The sequence below is a fragment of the Protopterus annectens genome, chromosome 15.part0 (assembly GCF_019279795.1).
Source record: "Protopterus annectens isolate FY-2018-M chromosome 15.part0, PAN1.0, whole genome shotgun sequence".
In the NCBI taxonomy this organism is placed as follows: Eukaryota; Metazoa; Chordata; order Ceratodontiformes; family Protopteridae; genus Protopterus; species Protopterus annectens.
In genome coordinates, this window is record NC_056749.1 from 516,763,833 (window position 1) to 516,786,074 (window position 22,242).

The window sequence follows — 22,242 nt, forward strand, 5'->3', positions numbered from 1 at the left end:
TGATGAGTGACAAGTAGAGGGGCACTATAACCTCTTTATTTCTAAATGCAAACCATTTAGTAATTATATGGGCTACATAGAAGAATTTCCTAACTACTTTGGCAATATGATTGTCAAAGGAGAGATTACCATCTACCTGAGTCCCCAGATCTCTTATTACCTCTTCTGTATTAAGGGGGCTGCCACCTATGTGGTAATTCATGGGTGTTTAGTTTTTCCCAAATGGGATGACTATGCATTTTTGTCATTTAGTTTGAGACCATGACTTTGACACCAGGTGTCTCTCAGTAAGGCCCTTTTGGAGAATGTCCGCGTCAGCTGGAGAGTCAATTATGGCTCCCAGTTTTTCAGTCATCGTCAAACTTGGTTAGCCATAGTTGCCTGTACTTCTGAGAAGTATATGCCGAACAGTAGGGTTCCCATGACAGAGCCTTGTGGGACACCACTTGTGACTGGTTTAGAGTTGGACCTGGATCCCACTATTCTTACCGTGTGAGTTCTGTGGACCTGGATCCCACTATTCTTACCGTGTGAGTTCTGTCTGTAAGCCAGTTGGCAACCCATCTTATGACATAGGGGTTTATGTTCAGGCTGGTGAGTTTTTCTATAATTCCCGCATGGGGAATGGTGTCAAAAGCCTTGGCGAGGTCATGGTAAGCTATGTGAACCACCTTCCCCTCACCTATGGCCTTGATGACTGTCTCAAAGTCATCAACCAGGTTTAGTAGGCATGATCTACCCTTAAAGCCAAACTGGGTCAGGTCAAGTGTTTGGAGGTTTCCAATGTCTTTGTTAAGGAGTTCCATGATGATGCACTCCATAGCCTTGCAGACCAGGCTAGTCAGGCTCATGGGGCAGAGTCCCCATAAGAGATTCCAAGACACAGAATACTTCCATCATGATTGACACCACCCATAGCAGTACTGTAGAGACAGAGGATTATAGGACATCTTTTATTACGGTGTTTGCATCTGATAGTTTTGAATTAAAAAACATATTAGACAAGAACTGGTTTATTTTAAGACAGGATAGGGGCATAAAATAACACAGACACAAGTCTTACAATAGTGTACAAGAAGGGAAGAAACCTGAAGAGTGTTTTCGAAACTAAACATTTCCCACATAAACATAAGGCTGGTTATAGGAGTAAATGTGGGATGTGTCACTTCTGTAAATTTATTAAGGAAGGGGATATGTTCAATATTAACAATATTAATATTAGAATTCATCAAAGATACAATTGCAATTCCAAAAGAATTATATACTGTGCCATGTGCAATCACTGCTGTTATTATATTGGGAAAACTGATAGGAAATTAAAAAATCGTGTTTACAAGCACATATGATATTACAACAAAAAAGGAACAAATGCCTTAAGCAAACACATACTTGAAAATGAAAGACATTTTTTCAATTTTTTGTCATTGATAATATTCAAACAGAAATTAGAGGTGGAGCTTGGTCAATTTTATTAGCGAAAAGAGAGTTTTACTGGCAGTTGCACTTAGATGCAGGAACTGGCCAGGGTTGAATGAAAGCATCTCCATTAGCTCCCTATTAAAACTAAAGGCTTTAGAGAGATAATTATTCATGTACTCACATTTATTTATCCATTCATATATATATATTTTTTGATACATATATAAAGTATTTTTTGTGTGTATAACCATTTCTTAACCTCTATATAGGTCCACTTCATGTTTTTAAATACACCTTACATTTTCATAGCTTTTTATCTTGTGTCTTTAAGGGGGTGTGTCATTTTTAACGTGTTTTATGTGACTTTTTTTAACCTGCCTTTAAAAAGTGCACTTTGTATTTTTTTTTTTAATTATATGATGAAGTTATGTGGATACAGGATGAAAGCACTCATTAGTTTTGGCTTTGGATTTAATACATTCTACTTTTGCTACTTGGATTGTGATTTATTCTACATGACTACATTTCTGGGGGGGGGGGGGGGGCATCCAGCATCCTTGTGTGGCTTTGGTGTTTTCTTTGCTACAGCCAGCCTGAAGTTAATAGGATTTGCTCTACACTCTTTTACTGTAACTCACCTTTGTCACTAATGGTTAACAAAAACGTTTTGTATTCTACCCAAAAGAACTTTATTTCTTTAATTTTATCTTTTCAGTCTTGGTGACCAACTTCTATTCATTTCTCACTTCCTCCTGCTAATCTCTACTGTCTTCACTGTCTTGCATATTTAGTCCCCTGTATGTTTACCACAGCCAAGTATTTACATATAATAATTGCTACTATATCAACTGCAGTTTTTTTTTTTTTTTTTGGAAATTGGTCAGGGTAAAAAGAAATGTCAGTCTCTGCTCTAAATACATTATCAACTACATAATTCCATTTCTTGCCAGGTTATGCATCTGTATTATAATACAGTTTATTGATACACATGTCTGTGGACATTAGTTTCCTTGCAAAAATATAACAATGGCATGGTTGATCTAATTCTACTAAGGTAAGCATGGATACCAAAACTTGTTGCTTGAACAAAATAAAAACACTTATCAGAAAAGTATTCTTTAATCATTCAGAAATACAAAGTAGTTTCTAGAATAATTCAAGGAAAGCTATTTTTTGCCTAAAAATTTTCTTTTCTTTCACAAGTAAGAAGTGAAGTTACTGCTACATTTTACTCTGTGTTCATGGGTCAGTGGCTTACCTGGTACAATCCTTATAAAAAGTTGTCTTCACTGAATGACCTGCTGTTATAGCAATGAGTGTTTGTCTAATCGCGTACAAGGAAATGGCAAAAAACACATACATACATGTATAGAAGCCAAACAGGTTACCTAGTATGGCAATCACTAAAGATATCATTGTCATGAAAGCTTTGTGAAACTCTGGTAACACAGTTACATGGAAACCATGAAAGGGTAGAAGATTATCAGATTCATTGTTCGGTTGGTAGGGACACAGCATTCAGGATGTGTAACACTATTGGCATTTGCTTGAAATTTACAAGCCAGCAAATTGCAAATTATTAAATACCATTAAACTGGCTCACAGTTTTAAAGCAGTCAAGATGCACAAATACATAAGGAAGTAGGTTAGTTGTTTAAAGACAGGCTGACAAAGCATTTGATAAAGTAATTTTGGACAAATTCCATTTACTTGCATGCTATTTTAAAATGCTAGCTGGATAAATGTCACTGGAGCTTTATGGTTAGAGTTGCAGTTAGACTGTACTTTAGATTCAGGGATTGGTTGAAGATGTTTGTGGGATCTTGTTCTACAGTGGGAAATATTATGAAAACATATGCAGATGGGGTGTTCGTGTACCATCGGCAATCATTTAAACAAATGTGGGTAATGTCATAGCTTTTTAATTAAATGCATTTTGTAGCTTAGGAGGTTATGCTGTTACAGTTAATACATCAAGTTACTTAATGCATGTATTCAAGAAGCTGCAATCTCACCTACAGTCTTGCAAACATCATGAACGCCAGGATGCCTGTACTGCTAGGCTTCACTTTCAAAGACCTCCCCTTTTTTTCTTGGTTCTGTACTTCAGGTTGATGGACTACCTGTATGGGGGGGCCTAGCTCCTCCATCAGATGAGCTACTTAAATCTCTAATGATACCTGGATTATTCAGGAGTACTTTCACCTTCAGGTAACAGCCACCCTATAAATTTCTTTAAATTTCACTGCTAAATTTTTCAAAATAACACTATTCTATGTGGTGAATAAAATGTACACATTTTTGTTTCTGATGATTGAGGGGTAATATGCCCAGGGACATACCACCAATAATAACAAATAATAATAAATCATCACCGTGCACCTTTTAGTGTGATGGTGTTACTGCTGTACCCACTGCCCAGTATAATAGCTTTGCCACAAATTCAGATTCATTATGCTGCTGTCATAGATACTGTCACATTATAGTGAAAGTCAGATAAGTTTCCCCAATTATGGGACAGAACAAAGATACAGTGTGTCAAATTCTATATGAAAAAAATGGTTACACAGTAATAAACACTAACACTATGTTAATGATTACTAACTACATCAACAAATACAAACAAAAGTAAAGTATAATACTTTAAAGGAGCTAAAACCTAATATTTAATTTCTCTAGTAAACACAAATGGAGTAAAACAGAATTTTAAAGCAAAGGACGGTTGCATGAACAGTGGAAAAACATAGGAAAGTAATCTGGATTGAAGATGGTAAAGGGAAATAGGTAATGTGAGGCAAAAGTTCTTCCAGAGTATGTAGTATACTGTATATCATCTCCAGTCAATGCCCATGTATGATAGCAAGTGTGAAGGAATGCTACATCATGTGAACCTGTAGTTGAGCCATTTAGTCGTATCATCCACAATCATGTGTGCCCCTTTCCTCATACTGGCCAATGGATAGATAATGTGTGTGTATATTACCTTAAACCAAACTATTTCCCCATTGCATATGTGATATGTCAAAGTTTCTGAAGCTTAGGTTGCAGAACATAAAGGAGCACAGAACAATGGGGACAGTTATTGCAAATAATAAACTGCAAAATGGCATTACTCTACTATGATTTATATTTCACTTTTTATGTAAAAACTCAGCAATACAATCATACATTCCCATATCACTTGTATGATATATGATAGCATCACATAATACCACTGCTATATTGAAGTTTGATGCAGAAGGAATATATGTGAAGCATTACAACTATGCTGAGAAGAGATAGAGAATGCATTTTTATAATCATTGAAAAAATGAAGTAAACAAATAAAAGTGAATTACTGAGTACTTGATTTATATTTCTTTTGAGCATTTTGTTTTAGATCATATTTCACTATTAACATTCTAGAACAAAGAGCATTTAGTGGATTTTGACATTTTGTGTTTTTAGATACTACCTCCCAAAGCACACCTGATGTGAGGTATGGTGGTAATCTGCCAAACGACAATGAGTTCAGCTGCTGTGTACATTTTTTGCTTAACAGGGGTTTAAAAAATAATTGTTGTAGTACTAAAACCTTGAGAGTGATGTGCATTGAATTCAACACATTCTGAGAAGTAGTCCCTCTCTGTAAAATGCGTCAATCTCACAGCTAAATATTAATTATGTATGTGTGGAGGTCAAGGTCACGATGTGCCCCCTCCCCCTTTACAAAACAAATGCAGTCTACTTTTTTTTACGGAATGGCACTTTTTAAGACTGAAAATGTTAAGGGTAGTTAGAGTTGGTGCAGCAACTGTTTATTTATTGGGAAAAGATGAAAATGATATACCTTGAGTCGTAACCAATTGCAGATTATAGACACAGCACCGTTATCTTTTTGATTTTGTTTTCTGAAAAATTAGTATACGTCTCCCTGCAGAAAAAGAATTTTCACTTGAACTAATCATGTCTTTAAGATAGAATATAATGATCATATTGCATTTTAAGTGTTAACTGGACTCTGCAAGTTGACCGTTACACATCATTCCTTCAGGTAACATCCATCAGCCACAGTCTGCACTTGCTTTGCAGAGGCAACCATACAGCTGCTTCCCCATGTCATTTTACAGCTGCTTCCCCATGTCATTTCCCTTGAATACATCATTCGAGTCACACACATACTAGAAATGATGCCCAAAATCCACTCTCTGCACCAGAAAAATCCTTCAAGGGATCTAAATTAGAACTCTGTTTACAAATGTATATAAACAATATGAGCTATTTTGCATTATTCACCTTTTGATCGTAGGTATTTTCGGCATTTGATGCTTAAACTACATTACTTGTGAAATAAATATGAAAATATCTGTGTAACAGAATACAGCATTTCAAGAACTCAGCTTTTGTAGTCTGATCTTTTGTCAGAATTCCAGTAACAAAGCATTTTTGTTAAAACTGGTGAAAGCAATACTTGTTTAAACTGCGTTGTTTGCAGTACAGCAAATAAGTTTAATTCAGAGTATTTACGGTTTATAAACAGCACAAGGAAATGTTGAGCTATTTTTTGATGCAAAATCAGTGCTATGATTCTACATAAAATTTACGTGTATAGCCCCATGGCCCTTCTCAATGCTACCAACACACATTTTATGGATACATTCACAAGGCCTTCGATATACTTAAGCCCTTCAAGAATGAATAAAAGTTGTTGGCACTCCCTGCATCTCTACTGCAAAAAAAATTAGTCACATGCATCAACAGAGGGCATAGCAAACGGAAGTTGGATTTTAATATCTAAACCATGAAATTATCAAACATGCACTTTACAAACTAGGAGGCAGTATGCTGCTTATAAACATGACAAAATAAAATGGAATACAGCACACAGCAATTAGCATTACTACATTACAGTGATGTTATAAGCATTTGTTCCTGGCTGCGTTACCATCTGCTTGATGTCCATTTAGAATGCAACTTTACGGATTTTCTTCACAGTTTCCTGTCTCCTAGAATTTCCAAAGACATGTCACATCTCTTTAAACTCAAAGACCTTACACGACATTCTTTAAGGATTGAAACATAGCTAAATAATTCTAATACTTTTAAACCCCATTAAAAAATTACTATTCTTTACCCCAAAATACACCTCTACAAAAACACTATTCACCACCATCTCTTCCAGCAACACCATAATAGAAAAAGCAAACCACACAGAAATACTGGGTGCCGCCATAAATGACCAGCTGAATTCTGACCATCATGTGTCACGTAGATAAACAAATTCAAAAATTAGATACATTATGTAGAGTAAAAATGTACCTGACTGACATATCCGGATGTACAGCCTCTGCTCTCGGACATCTCCCCTCTATGGCCAAATTGCTACCAGTCTCCTACTGCATTTAGCTATTCCTACCATCTCTTTTCAAGCTACTTCAGCTGCCTTCCCACCTCTTGCAGCCAAACTCCATAAGAAAACCTCCCTCTACAATCTCCTCAACCTCTCTCAATTAATTCCCTTACTCTAAATACCCCTAACCAAACCACACTCTACCAAACATTCCTTCGCTGTTTTTAATCCCAAATTCAAGCAATCCCTCTCCCCTCACCTAAAAGAAGTTTCCTCTTTCCCCACTTTCAAAACATAATTCAAAAGAAAACTCCCAACAAAAGTCTGGCTGCAAGTGCTTTTCCACTGGACACATCACTTAACTCCCTCCTCATCTGCATCACTTCTGCTTTGGCCATATGTTCTCAGCTGCTGTTTCATTCTCGTATTTATTATTAAAATTAATTTACATCTGTTTTTCTTCTGTGATAATACTTTCATAGTTTTAGATCTCAAGTGAATTCTCTAGCTTCTGTGATTACTCCATGTTTGTGAATTTATGTTTTTTTTTTTGTGAATTCTTTCACATGGGCTGTACATCTAAATGGTCTGTTGTCATCCATGTACTACCCCAGTAAACAAACTAAACAGACACATTTTCTACCCTATCAGGTTCCTCCATTCACTTCCAGGTCTCTCAATTTCTAAGCACTAATTAATTACATGATCCATTCTCTGACAAACCCCTAATACACCGCTTGAAATGCTCAGTGTTCAATGTCTAATAAAAACATTACTATCTTTTATATTGTAATAGCAGCTTTTATGTCCTATGAATATAAATCTTATTAGGAAACGTTTGTCTATATTATTTAATGTGTGTTTATGTAATTATTGAACGTCTATTTAAAAAAAAAATGTTTGTAATATGTTATAGCTTTTCTCCTCAGGCCTCCTCTGAAAATAGGTCTTTGGCCAAACCCAGTCAGACAAACCCATTAAATAAAAGCAAAATAAATATAATTGGTATGTGCTGATCCTCTAAAATACCAGCAGATATGTATTTAGTTTGCATGTGTGTGTATGATTGTTTGTGCATGAGTGCACACAGTACCTTGTAGTGGACTGGCATAGTGTCCAGAAATGTTTCTCTGTCTTAAATCCATTGCTTGCTGGGATACAACACAGCTATATTGGACAGGACCCTGAACAGGGCAAAGTAGGTATCAGAAAATGACTTGTACAAATGAAATAAAATGGAAGTAACTACAAATTCTAATCAGATTAGAAATTTATATATGCCACACAAAAATACAAGCATTTTGATAACATTTGTTATGTGAAAAAATAATATCAAAACTGATGAAAGCAGTCTTAATAATGTAGAAGTTTTAGATAATGATCTATTCATGAATGCCAGAAACTGTCAATTATATACTAACATCTTAAGACTACTTGTGTAATTATATGATTAGTTGACAATTAATCAAATCATTCAAGGCTTTGATTAGGATAACAGTGCATTTTACAAAATAAAATCTCAAAATGAAACGTCTTGAAATGGGAAGATACTTTTAATAGAAATTAAAAGATGAATGGGGCACAAATTCACAGTAGATGATAACTCCAATTTAGCAAACAGAACATTTTTGGATTAATTCAAATCTGTAGCCAAAGCTATCATTCTAAAATGTCTTTATTTGCTTCTTTTACTGCATGACTTGACATGCATGAAATTGCAAAGATATTTGCTGATGTCAAGACTGCAGCAGCAAACACTTCAGAAAGAAACTTTCAGGCTATATTTTGTCTCATTTTGTTTTTCTGTTTGCAAAGAAATTGAAACCTGTAAGTATCTGTGGGTTGTACATGTGGATAATAGTTTTTGCAAAGATAGTGCAGCGACAATATATGAGAGCTGTGCGCTAATGAATGGACACTGCAGAGCCTAGTGTGAACTAACACAGAGTACAACTGCAGAGGAGGAATTGTGCAGATTCTAGTTCTTTTATGGGGATTTCATTCCCAAAGCCTTATCTTAATGTTAATATTTAGACCGAGTGTATGAATGGTCAAGTATTCTGCACTGATACCATGCTGACAAAAAAGTGTTGGAAGGCATATTGTGATCTACAGAGCATGTCGACACATCCTATAAATCATCCTTTGGTATATTGTGTGTAAAGACAATGGAAGATAGAAAAGTATAGCATATATAAATGCAATCTACAAAAAGAGTGCAGTGACTCCAGCAGTTTTTTCCCCAAATATGTTTTCTTGTCACACATCTGAAAGCTCAGAATGAACAATCGAACTATTTAAACATAAATCTGTATTGTCAAAGCCAGGGATTCAATGTCTTGTAGCTCAAGTAGGATGCTGTTTCGACTCAAACTCAACTAGGATTTTGGGCAAGTAGCTTTGGAGTAGGAGAATGAGGGAATATTAGGGTTCAGGAGTGAAAAGGGAGTTTTACGGGTTTGGGACCAGGAAGGGATTTTTATGCTTAGAGAGGGGGACTGAAGGTTTTTGGTTTAGGGAAAGATTGGGAATTTTTACGGTGAAGTAGGGGCGTGGAATTGTAAGGTAAGAGAGTAAGAATTTAGTATGGGAACTGGGTGGGGGTTTGAGAGTTAGTTATGGTAGGGTTACATAGTTTTATAAGGTGGGGTGTTAGGAGGGCTATATAGAGACTTGAGATGGGCTAGTGGATTTGTCCTGAATTACAAGTATATGAGTACATGTAATATAACTTGGATTAAAGTACGAATGGAAAATTTGCACGGCTGTGAAAGAATTATTTTTGCATTGTTGTCTTTCTCATGTCTTTTTTTAACTATTTGTTTGTCTCTTTCTTTGTTCAGTCACATGTAGACACAAACATGCACTTATCACCTGTTATGCTTTAGTCATTTAGTTTAATTAGTTTGATAGGAGCTACAGCAAATCTGAAAGATTTGCTTTTATGTTGTGTACAGATTAAGTATTACTACTTTTGCACTATGTTAGCATACTCTGGTATAGAACAAAGTCTTGAAACATAGCTGATATTTGAATCTGACCTGAAAACAGGATCAGATTAGCAGACTGAAATGGATTAGAACTTGCGTACTATAAAAACTCATTGAGGTGCTAAAGGCTTGATAGAAACAATAATGCAATGCAGCTACAATGCTTTATAAAACTAGGTTGGTTCTTGGCCTGGAGTTTTGTTTAAATACAAGAATCTACTTAAAGCACATATGTACTACTTTAATGGCACAAAGCTGGTAATCAGTGGTTGACAGAATATTGAATGTTAGGTGTTACGTAACCATTGTTTTTCAAGCATATCTCAATACCATAACAGTTTTACATCGAGAGATATTATACCCTATAACTTATAAGATAATCTGCTAAAAAAGTGACACAAATGAGGAAAGAAACTCACACAGTAGCTAATTAAGGAGTTAGACAATGATGTCAGCTATGTAATTCAAGTATTCAGTTGGCTTATTTTCTGGTTTTCACAACAAGGGGATTCAATATCTGTCAGCCTGGGGAGACATGATCAGCAAACCATAATGTAATGCTTTGGCAGAGATGGCTTGCCCTTGTCACCACTTGGCTTCTGGATGCTGGCAAAAACTTTATCTGCATAGTGCCTTTTGTAGCTGTGACAAGTTGTTAAACCCACCAACAAAAATCACTTACAACTACCTAAAAGGTACTACTGCCCAGCGCTAAGAGTCTAAATAAAAGGTGCACTCCTGGAAGCACTCGTCATCCTGAGGAACGCAGACATATGTGCAGTCACGGAAACATGGCTCAGAACCATGGACAGCACCCCAGCTATCAAAGGCTGCAATGTCTTTCATACATTTTGATCCCCCTCAGCTCAGGATAAAAGAAAGGGATGAGGTGCCTCAGTTTTCATAAAGGATAATTACACTGCTAGACTGCTCCAACCACATGACTCACTTGAGCTGCTCCATGTTTAACTAACCATAGGTTCAACCCCTTATCATATCCTTGGTAGTTACAGATCCCCTAGCATGAGTATGGAAAACCACACCACCTACCGAAATCTACTGAAATCTCTTAACATTCAGTCTAACATGTACTTATGGAAGATTTCAACAACCCCCTCCAGAAACCAGGAGACTTATACAACCCATAATTCAGATTATTTTTGACTTCATCAATGCAAACACCCTGGAGCAGCTAGTTAGCTCCCCAGCGAGTGGTACAAATATCCAAGACCTAGTTTTCACAAACATGGGGAAATGCTGCTCCCTACTATCCATTAACTCCTCCCCTGGTAAGATCAGACTACAAAATGATCTCCTTTAGTATTAAAACTAACCTAGAACCCCCATCAAACTCTAAACCTGTTAAGAACTTAGTCTGAGGTAATTGGCCTTAGGAAAGTGACAGCTTATTATACTTCCAAGCCACTCCATACCCAGATGACATTGAGGTCTACTCTCAGCTGTACACAAAAGCACTGTACAACCCACATTCATAGCTGCAGAGAGAAGGCAGTACACGCCCAATTCAAAACTATGATTACTGGCAAAAATAAACCACCCTGGTGAACCCCTAGCATAATTAGGCTACTCAAAACAATGAAAAAAAACCCCTCTCCAAACCAAGAAGGAGCAGACAAAATTGTGCAAAGACACTCACCAGTCTAAACAAACAAACAAAATTAGAGAGCTGGTGAAATCTGCTAAAGCAAACTATGAGGCAAAGATAACCATTAGGCTTTTTTTTAATTATGTTCATAAACTCAGGGGAAACACTTGACAATGTGCAGAGTTAATCATGAACAGCAACACTTACACCCAGCCTGAAAAAACAGCAAATCTGCTGACCAACATGTTCAGTTCAAACTCCCTCCCCAGTCCCCTCCTACCACACCCAAAGAAATACCCACAATGATCTCCCTACTAGTCATTACAAGGGAACACATCCTTACTGTGCTTGCTAAAGAAAAAGTCACAGCCTCCATGGGTCCCGACAACATTCCAGGATGCTTCATAAGTAGCTTATAACAGATTATCAGGACCACTAGAAACTATCTTTAACCACAATCTCCAAATGGGCTTTGCCCCAGAGAAGTGAAGGACTGCAATAACTGTCCTCCTGCATAAGGGCAGCCCATCAACTAACCAACGGAAAGTACAGTTGTGTAAAATCTAACCATAATGGTAGATGTCCTTCTTTTCACTGTTGCAGTATTCCTTACAATAGAAAACCCCTGCTAAGGGCATCTTAATGCCTGGCCAGTATATCAAAGTCTTTATGTTGCTAAGGGTATGCCGCATGTCCCTACATACAGAGTAGGGCATAAAGGTGATGTCAGGACATACCATCCTCATAACTGAAAGCCCCAGTAGGAATGCCAGTCCAAGGAAAAGAGAGGTAACAAGTACATCCAGAAGGGAAAGGAACCAGGGAGAAGATGTAAGGAGTTAATACTGCAACAGTGAAGAGAAGGACATCTACCATTAAGGTAAGATTTAACAGAACTGTACTATGGCCTTCCATTTCACCGTGGCAGTATCCTTACAACAGGGAGAGGGCCAAAGCTCAGGAAGAAGACAGGGGGGAGGAGGATGGACCAGCAGAGCCCTCAGGAAGCCATGAAGAATGGCCCAGCTAAACCATCACTAGCCCTGGATATAATATCCAACTTGTAGCGCTTGGTAAAAATATGCACGGAAGTCCAAATAGCTACCTCAAGAATACAATTAGTATCTATACCCTTGAAAAAAGCACCAGAAGAAGCCACAGCCCTAGTAGAATAAGCCATAAGAGAAGAGGAACGCTCTTGACATGAAAACAATAACAAAAATGGCTTTAGATATACCAGAAGAAAGAGTTTGCTTGGAAACTGACAATCCTAAAGAACCAGGATGAAAGGAAACAAAAAGCTGATCAGATCTGTGAAAAGCTTTAGTTTTATCCAAATAAAATCTGAGTAGACTATATACCTCCAAAGTGTGCGAAACCTTCTCACTAGCAGATTGCGGAGAAGGGAAAAAGGTGGGCAGATGAATAGACTGATTAAAAGACAACTCATTCACCACTTTGGGCATAAAAGAAGGATTAATATGAGGAGACACCTTGTCCTTATGGAAAACTTAAAAAAAAAAAAAAAAAAGGTGGAACAGCCATAATGGCTTTCATCTCAGACACCAGTCTGGCAGAAGTAAGGGCCAACAGAAGAACAGTTTTCCAAGCACAATGCTGCAAGGAAGTTGAAGCTGCAGGCTCTAAAAGAGCCTAGGTCAAATTTCTTCAAAACAAAATTAAGGTTCCAGGGATGAGGGACAGGTTTCCTGGAGACCTAATATGAAGGACACTTTTAAGAAACTGTTTAGCCTCAAATCTAGAGGCTAAAGGGGATGCTAATGGCAAACTAGCAGAAATAGCTGACAAGTGAGTCTTGACAGAAGAGTTATGCCAACCCAGCATTGAGCAGTTCACACAGATAAGAAGGAACCAGCCAAACCCTAGTCAAAGACTCCAATCACTCTGTCATACCTTCAAGTCCCAACTTCTCTAAACCCTTTTCTATCCAACCTATAGCTACTACTTATATTAAATCTTTACTCTCTAAATTAAAACTGTGTTCCACTTCTGCTGAGAATATTCCTTCCTTCTTCCTCCAGCTAGCAGCTGATACACTTGCCTTTCCTGCATCTATCTTGATCAACTATTTTATCACGGAGTCTAAAGTTCTGTCTGGAAAGAATTTCACACACTACCTACCCACAAAGGAGGAAATTCCCATGACATCTCTAACGTTAGACCTATAGCCATCCTGTCACCCCTCTCAAAAATGCTAAAAAATGTATACACAAGCAAACACTGCAATATTTATTACAAGAAGATCTACTTACTCTGCTCAGCATGGATTCTGCCTTAAACACAATACAACTAATACCATGATCTCCTTTACTAACACTACAAGCAAACACTGCAATATTTATTACAAGAAGATTTACTTACTCTACTCAGCATGGATTCTGCCCTAAACACAATACAACTAACTACCCTGATCTCCTTTACTAACACTATATCCCTGGCTCATGATAACAAAACTTCTCTCCTGTCTATTCCTAGACCTTTCTAAAACCTTTGATACCATCTCTCACTCTCTACTTCTGAATAAACTGACTAATCTTAACTTATCGCCTGCTACTGTCACACTTAGTTCTCCAGCTATCTCTCTGATCGATCACAATCAGTGAAGTGGATCTCCGCAATCTCCCCCTCCCTCACCATAAAAATGGGTGGACCCCAAAGTTCCATCTTGGATCCACTGCTATTTAATACTTTTACAAATCTACTCTATACTTCCTACTCCCAGTCATCTCTTGTACAATATGCAGATTACTCTGCAGTAATTACTATCTCTGACTCTCCTTCTGGTCTCAGGCTGCTCACCTGCAACCAACTAATCCTAAAAAAAAAAAAAAAAAAAAAACTTCTTTCTCCCAAAAACTCTTATAGGTTCATAGGTAGGTACTAGGCTATCGGCCCTAGGGCCTACGTAAGCCTATCCAACAAGGTTCCCTGGGTTATGCCACCCAAGAAAGTTATTTTCATGTGCCACTGTCGAGCAGAGACACAGATGAGATCCCCGGAGTGTATTTCCTATTTTCCATCCACTCATCAACAACTCATCTTAACCATCTTAAAAATCTACTTTTGCTATAGTGTCTCTCAATAAGACTCCAATAGCAGCTAAAAAAACAGCACCAAACTTTTAGGTGTCACTATACAGGATCAAATTAAATTTGACTTGCACATGAATAACTGCATCATGAAGACCTATTAAAAATTGGGCCTCCTTTACAGAAACAGAAAGTTTCTCACCAATAAAGCTAAAGTAACCCAATCTCATACCTATCTACTACCCAGTCTTCTATACAGTTCTCAAATACTCTCAAACCTTAACACCACACTCTTAGCAAAACTCAACTCAACCTATAACAAGATAGCCAGATTCTCTGCCCAACATACTCAGTGTGTCTCACTTAGGGAACTACCCAATCTGCAGCTTCTCTCTCAGTTTCAGATTATACATTCTATACTATACCAACCTTTCTACCGGCCTAGCCTATCCTCCTTTATATCCCACTATAGCCCCACTAGATCACTCCGCAGCTCTGACCAAGACTTACTACTTATCCACAAACATAGGACTAAAATGGGTAGCAACCTTTATAGCCATCATCCTACCATTGCTTGAAACAAGCTTCCACTTTAAATTAGACTAATAACTCAACCCAAACAATTTAAAGCAGCTGCAAAGGAACACTTAAAATACTCTGATCCTGCCTCTGTGTACACACCCCATAAAAACTGTCCCCTCAAACATAAACTGCTAACAAATTGAGCACTACTCCTAGCTTTAACTTCCACTCTTTTCTGCTGTAACACTTTTATCCTTCCTGACTTTGCCTGTCAATCTCCGTCATACTTACTTTTCCTGTCCCTCAGTCTACCTCCTACACACCTCCCTTTAACTCCTGCATACCTCCCCTTAACTCCCGTATACCTCCCCTCAGTTTCACCTCCTGTAAGTAACTAATGTTTATACTGAACTAATACTCCAGGACTGTAAGAGTGTGTTTATTTCTCACATTACCTGCATTATTGATGATTACTTATAAATATTTGTAACTTGTATAATGTTGTAAATACCACCAAAAATTGTAATTGCCTCTGTAATTGTTTTTACTTGTATTGTATAATATTCTGGAGCTTTTCGCCCCAGCCCTCCACTGAAAAAGGGCTATTTTGCAGCTCAGTCGGACTACTCCCAGTCAACAAATGTAAAATAAATAAATAAAGAAGAAGAAATATACCAAGGAAACATCCACAGAAAGTGAATCCAGGATACAAGAAAGACACCAAAAAGAAAAATATCTCTTCCATTTGCACAAGTATGATTTCCTTGTAGTGGATTTCCTGGCCTCCTGCAGGACCCCAAGTACATTCTCAGAAAAAATGTGTGTATATGGAATGCAAATTCTATCAACCACAGTGTCAGTTGGAGAGTGGACAGGTGGGGATGGATGAGAGATCCCTTGTCTCTTGTGAATAGGTTCACCCTGTGAGGTAACTTATGACGATTGTCCTTTGCTAAATGCAGAGGAAGAGGGAACCAATGCTCTCTGGGCCAAAAGGGAGTCATCAGCAAGATTTTGAGAGCATATTGCTTCATCTTGAACAGGACTTTTGAAAATAGAGGAAGGGGAGAGGGGTATAAAGAAACGTCTCCTTCCATGAAAGAGAGAGTGCATCCACCTTCTACACCAGAGGACATGGGGCTCTGGCACTAAAAAGAGGAAGTTTTCTGTTAGAAGGGGAGGCAAATAGATCTACTTGAGAAGTACCCACCAGTAGAAAATGTACAGAAACAGATCCCTGTGAAACATCCACTCAGAGGATTGTGATATGGACCTGCTCAGAGTCTGCCACAATGCTCTGTCCTGAGGGAATGCAAACTGCCTGAAGCATCATTTGATGCTGGCTAGCTAGCTCCCACAGTTGAAGTGCTAACCTGCAAAGGAAATAAAACCTTGTTCCTCCCTTGCTTGTTGACATACCACATCACTGTGGTATTGTCTGTAAGTACCTTGAGGGGCCCTGAAGTGAAAAGAGGATGAAATGTTTAAAGAGCCAACAGAAGAGCTCTCATCTCTTGGACATTGACATGGTCTTTCTTTTGTTGAAGCAACCAGAGGCCCTGTACTTTTAGAGAGCCAAAGGAAGCTTCCCACCCCATGTCTGAAGCATATGTAAACAGCTCCTGAGAGGGGAGTGGAGGTTGAAAAGGAAGCTCTAAATTGAGAGATAACTGCAAAATCAACCATGAAAATTTCAGCCTGAGGCATGGAAGAAGAGGGATACTGAAATTTAGAGGATGAGAGTGAGAGAAGAGAGAAATGACTTCATAAACCACTGACTCTTTCTCATGTGAGGTTTGGCTACAGGGAGCATAGGAATGGTGGTGGCCATGAAACCCAGTGCTTTTAGAAATTCCATGGCTGTAATGGAGGCCAGAGGAAGAAGGGATTGAAAGAAGGCAATGGGAATTAAGGCCTTAGGAAGAGTCAGGGATCCCAGCATTGGAGCAGTCTGGATCCTGCATCCCAGAAACAGATGATCCTGTGAAGGAGTCAGGAAGGACTTTCAGAAATTTTTATCGAACCCCAGGCTTTGCAAAAGAGAAATGGAAAAGTGAAGATACTGCAGTAGAATCTCTGGAGAGGAGGCTTGAAAAAAAGATGTTGTCTAGGTACGGAAAGAGCTGTAACCCCTTAGCCTGCAAAAAGCAAATCACAGGAGTGAGGCATTTGGTGAATACCCTTGGGGTAGTAGACAGGCTAAAGGGCAAAGCAGACAACTGAAAATGTCAGGAAGCAACAGAGAAACATGCACATTTCCTGAAAAGGGGATTAACAGGGATATGAAGATAAGCTTCCTTGAGATCCAAAGAAACTAGAAAAGCCTGAGGAAGCAGAAGAAGAAACAAGATCTGAAGGGACAACATCTGAAAAGAAGGGACCTTCAGAAAGGTGTTTAGTGGAGAGATATCTAGAAAGTGTTTCCAAGTGCCCTCTTTCCTGGGGACCAAGAACATTCTGGAGTAAAACCCCTTCCCCTTTGAGGAACCGGGCTTCCTGTATAGTTTTCCAACTCAAAAGACCCTGAAGCACCTCTGGGAAAAAGGCTAATTGTTCCTGAGGTGGCTAAGGAATGCCTATGAAAGGGGGAGGAGATTTCCATACCATGTAATACGTTTGGCAAATGATGGAAAGAACCCAGAAATCTTGAGTAATCTTTAACCAAATAGGAAGGAACAGGGAAAGACAAAGAGAAAGAAGAATGTGGCTGAGAAGAACAGGATAGTCAGAAAAAAACCTGGTTTGTCAGGAAAAGGAGATTTCTGAGCTGAAGGAGTGCAGATAACCTTAGCAGGGGGCCCTTCCACCACCCTTCTTACTTTTGGGGGGAGGGTGAGACAGCCTACGAACAAAGGCTGGATTATTAGGGTAGTTCCTTTGGAATTCAGGTACAGGAAAAAAATATATATATGCTTTAGATCTTGTAAGGCCCTACCCATTTTCTGTAAGGACTTAATTCTGCAGCAGCACCACCAAATAAATGCTTGTTAACCAAAGGAGTATCCATCAACTTATCCTTAATATCATCAAGCAAATGGTGAAGCCAGGAATATCTCCTCAGCACAGAGCCAAAAGTAGCAACCGAAAAAGAAGCATCTGCTGCACCATAACTGCATTTAATAGAACGGCAAGCCACCTTTGAAGAGGTCCCTAATAAGGAGAGCAGAAGTCTTTCCCTCAGAGTTAGGAAAGTCTGAAATAACCAGACAGGCTTGAGATAAAAGAGCAAAAATACATCTTGTCATATGGGTCCGATAATGGACAGCCCTAAAAGCAAGGGTAGCTGAGGTATATACCTGCTTACCCAGTCTTTCCGTAGGTCTGCTCTCTATCAGAAGGAAGCAACTTTTTAGAAGGCAGTAACTTTGATGGCTTGGCAGATGCCACAGACACCACAGAAGGGTCAACAGCTGGGTACTTATAAAGGAACATGCAATCATCAGGCACCTTATAAAACTGTATTTTGAGAGCAGGGAGCTGGGATGTAGTAGTAAAGGCAGCCAGTACAGGAAGAACTGTAGGATGATCTATTTGCAGAATCTCATAATACCTTTTTCTGAACCTCAAACACATGGGCACAATCTCATTTGAAAAATTCCATCATTCTGGAAATTGCGTCCCTAAAGGAAATCTCCTCAACAGGAGAGACAGGACTAGTGGACTCCTCTTCCTCAGAACCATAGTCTAACAGAGAAGGAATTTGGGAAGAATAGGCAAGGGATTCCTCCTTTTCCTCCTCCTCCTCCTCCTCCACCAAGGAATCTTCATCTCTAGGCCTCTTAAGAGAAGTAGAAGACAAAGGGGAGCTGGAACAGAAACTCCTTGAGGAGGCTTCAAAGCCATAAGGGCATTAAACAAACCTTTAGTGAAATTCTGCCATTTACTCAGAGTCCCTTGGAGCAGGAGAAACATGCTTAATTGTTTCTCCTTCTAAGGGGAAGTCAGCCTTAAAACAACTTTGAAGGCATTGAAGTTTTAATCAGTTGTAAATATAGAAGCAATTTACTGAGCAACCATTCCAGTCTTACGTAATAAAAATAAAATCAACTAACGTATATCACTTGCACTTAATAAATCAGAAATTAAGAACTCTTTCACTGAAGCTGTCAAGGTTAAGGTAGAAGCAAAAACAGGAATGCAGGCAAGAGGGCTTGAGGCATGCACACAGTAGTAGTTTCCAAAGTTTATTCTTCAGACTGCTTCAAACGATAAAAACAATAAAAAAACAGTAACCATAAAGTGCTTTTCATTGCACCCCTTAGTGAGACTTCAGACAGTTGCAACAAGAATGTTTCAAACAGTAAATACAAATTCAAACCACATCAACTTCCTCCAAGCAAAAGACAAACCCACCCCCAAGGTAAGTAGGAAAGAACAATTAACCCATTGTATGGTTATATCCTCCAATATAGTGGATGAAATTATCTAAAATGGATTGTTATATCCCAGACCCCTTAAACAACAAAAGGAATTGAAATTACTTTCAGTGAAAATTAATGTGATAACAAAGCACAACATTTCCACCATCAGGGGATGATCCACATACTTACGCATATTAGAAAAGCAGGTCTTGGCTGTTTCTCCCACATTTCTGTCCTAGCCTGATTTCTCAGTGCACACCATGCTGAGCCTAAATGAAATCTCATGAAACTTTTATTAGGTGTTTGTCAATTTTGCTATTATATCACAATGCCTGTCACATCAGAAATTATTTTGCTAAGGAAAACAAATGCAGCAAGGCTCGGTTACTTCACACGCAGGTCAAAGTTATTCAGGTTCAAAATTCATAGCTAATTCTGTGTTGCTGTAAAAATTTTCATTTTTTTCTTTCTCTTGGGGTTGTAAACCCGATCAATTCCTTATAAATTTTGAAGATGAATAAACTCAATAACCACTACGTCTTCACTAGTTAGCCTAGCTTTACAAGCCAAGAAATAGAACACACTGACTGATTTCAGGGAGGGAGGATAACAAACTATCACTTTTAAAAGAAGGCTAGGTTATCTTGGTTATTTCTTTATCCTTTTCAGAGATTGTGCAACACATATGTAACAGTAACTGTGAAAAAAGTCAATGAGATTTAGCTTTGGTGTTCTTTAAAAGTTAAACTACAAAAAATTAGATATTAAAAAAATACCCTTTCCTGAAAGTTCACTATATACCCGCTCTGGGTTTGACGAAAATTACAAATATGCATACTAATCACTCTTCTTCTTTCAGCTTTTCCCAGTTAGGGGTCACCACAGCAGATCATCTGTCTGCTCATGATTGGCAGTGGAGTTTTACAGTGTCGAGTTGCCAGCCCATCCTTCCACAGAAGGCACACACACACACACACACACACACACTCACACCTAGGGCCAATTTAAAGTGTCCAATTTACCTGCAGCATGTCTTTTGGATGTGGGAGGAAAACCGGAGCACCTGGAGGAAACCCACGCAAACACAGGGAGGACATGCAGACTCTGCACAGAAGGCACCCCAGCCGAGGATCGAACTGGAGAACCTCTTGCTGTGAGGCGACAATGCTAACCACTGCACCACTGTGGCCGCCCTATGCATACTAATCACTCTGTTTCCCCTAATAACATATTATATTGCTCTGAACCGGAAAGATGGATCCCAATTAACTTGGAAAGGGTTTAAACAAATAGCAACTACACACAACAGCCCACAAGTTTTTAATGCATAGTCAAAAACTACATCCACCCTCTCTAGAATACTAGAATACACTATTTGGTCATTTCTTACTGGAAAGTCTAATAAATATCTTACATCTGTTGAGTTGGAGATTAGCTTTAACTTTAATTACCATATTGCCTCTCTATCTACTTCTCAACCTCCTTCTATGAGGGCCGCTAACTACTATAAAGTCAAATCAAGTTACTTAACCATATAAGATCAAAAGTTTCATCTACATGATTAGACAAATAGCATTTTTGTATATAGTTCATTACTTGTATATCATATGCTTTTATTTATTAGGATTCACTGATTAATGTTGTCATTTTCACTGTTGACAAATGTCTTTATTGGTGTTATTTGTGGTTTATTCATAAAATATAATAAAAGATTTTTGAAGAAAAAAAATTAATTGAAATTTTACTGCGGATTCTCAAACTAGCTGCACCCTCATTGTTTTATAGGCATGAAATAGCTTTCCAAGGAAACAAGATCTTGTCAGCATGTCAGCTGCCACTTGAGCAATCAGGGTAAGTAAAACATCAATAAATAGTTATTGTGCTGTTGACAGGTTTGGATTGTGTAGAGGTTCATAAGACAGCTATATATTTTTTCAATTTTTGCCTGTAGATGTCCTTTAATAAAAATAGACATTTTTTTCAGCACAAAGTCCTACTCTAACAAAGTATGTTTTCAACAGACACAATTAATGTGGTGGAAATTAAGAAGTTTTGTAGGAAATGGTAGAACCATGTCAAGAATAAGTGGGTGGTTGAATAAGACGTAATTATGGTATTTATATTCTACTCTTCTGGACTATAATCAACTTTGATTTCAGCTATGGATAGCACTGGGTATATCATCAGCCTAGTACTGGAAATCAATTCACAGAAAACTTCCTAAATATATACAATGATTTAAATAGAACTGACTCAACCTGTCATTTTACTACTTTAAGGAGGTAAGCCCTACTTGGAGAATTCAGAGCAAATGTACAGAAGTTAGCTGTGGGGTCAATAGCATTTGACGAGTTCCTGCACCTTTCCTTCAATAGAAAAGGCACTTAACACGTATTCTCCTTGTCGAGTGTAGTTTATATGTCCATTTTCTGTTATCCACACTCAAAAATAGCCTATGATCTGTACAAGTTTTTTCAGCCAATCGACATTGGCTTGCCATTACAGTAGATTTTTTTTTGGACTTTATTTTCTGAGAACCACACAATGTGGGTTTCAGGAAAGGATTAAGGGTGCTTGGACAGTTTGCAGAATTTTCTATGAAGCTTTTTAGGTTGCAACTTCTGAAATCTAGTTATTTTACTTTTGTTTCATTTTCCAAACAATAACTGTAATAAGATTACTGCTAAATTGCTTAATATGTTTCCAGCTTCTGCTTAGTAAAAATGTTCTTTTGTAAATCCAGTTCATACTATTGCATTTTTATTATTTTGGTTTACACTTACTTTGCTGCAGTTGTTGAGTTTATAATTGCTGAGGTGCTTAAGAATTTAAGCACTATAATAAATGTGTACTTAAAGATTAGCAGCCCTTACCCTGGGTAGGTTTGCTTTAGTCACAATGTTTGCCGACAGTTCAAGTGGTTTGAGACCCAAAAGTAAGCAGTAAAGCAACTGACGTTGGACCT

At 38.1% G+C, this 22,242-nt stretch overlaps 1 protein-coding gene across 5 annotated transcripts in view; it reads right to left on the reverse strand.

The window, feature by feature from the left end:
• Positions 1-22,242, reverse strand: part of GRIA3 (glutamate ionotropic receptor AMPA type subunit 3) — a 2,740,455-nt gene that overhangs the window by 2,364,934 nt on the left and 353,279 nt on the right. The window lies entirely within an intron of this gene.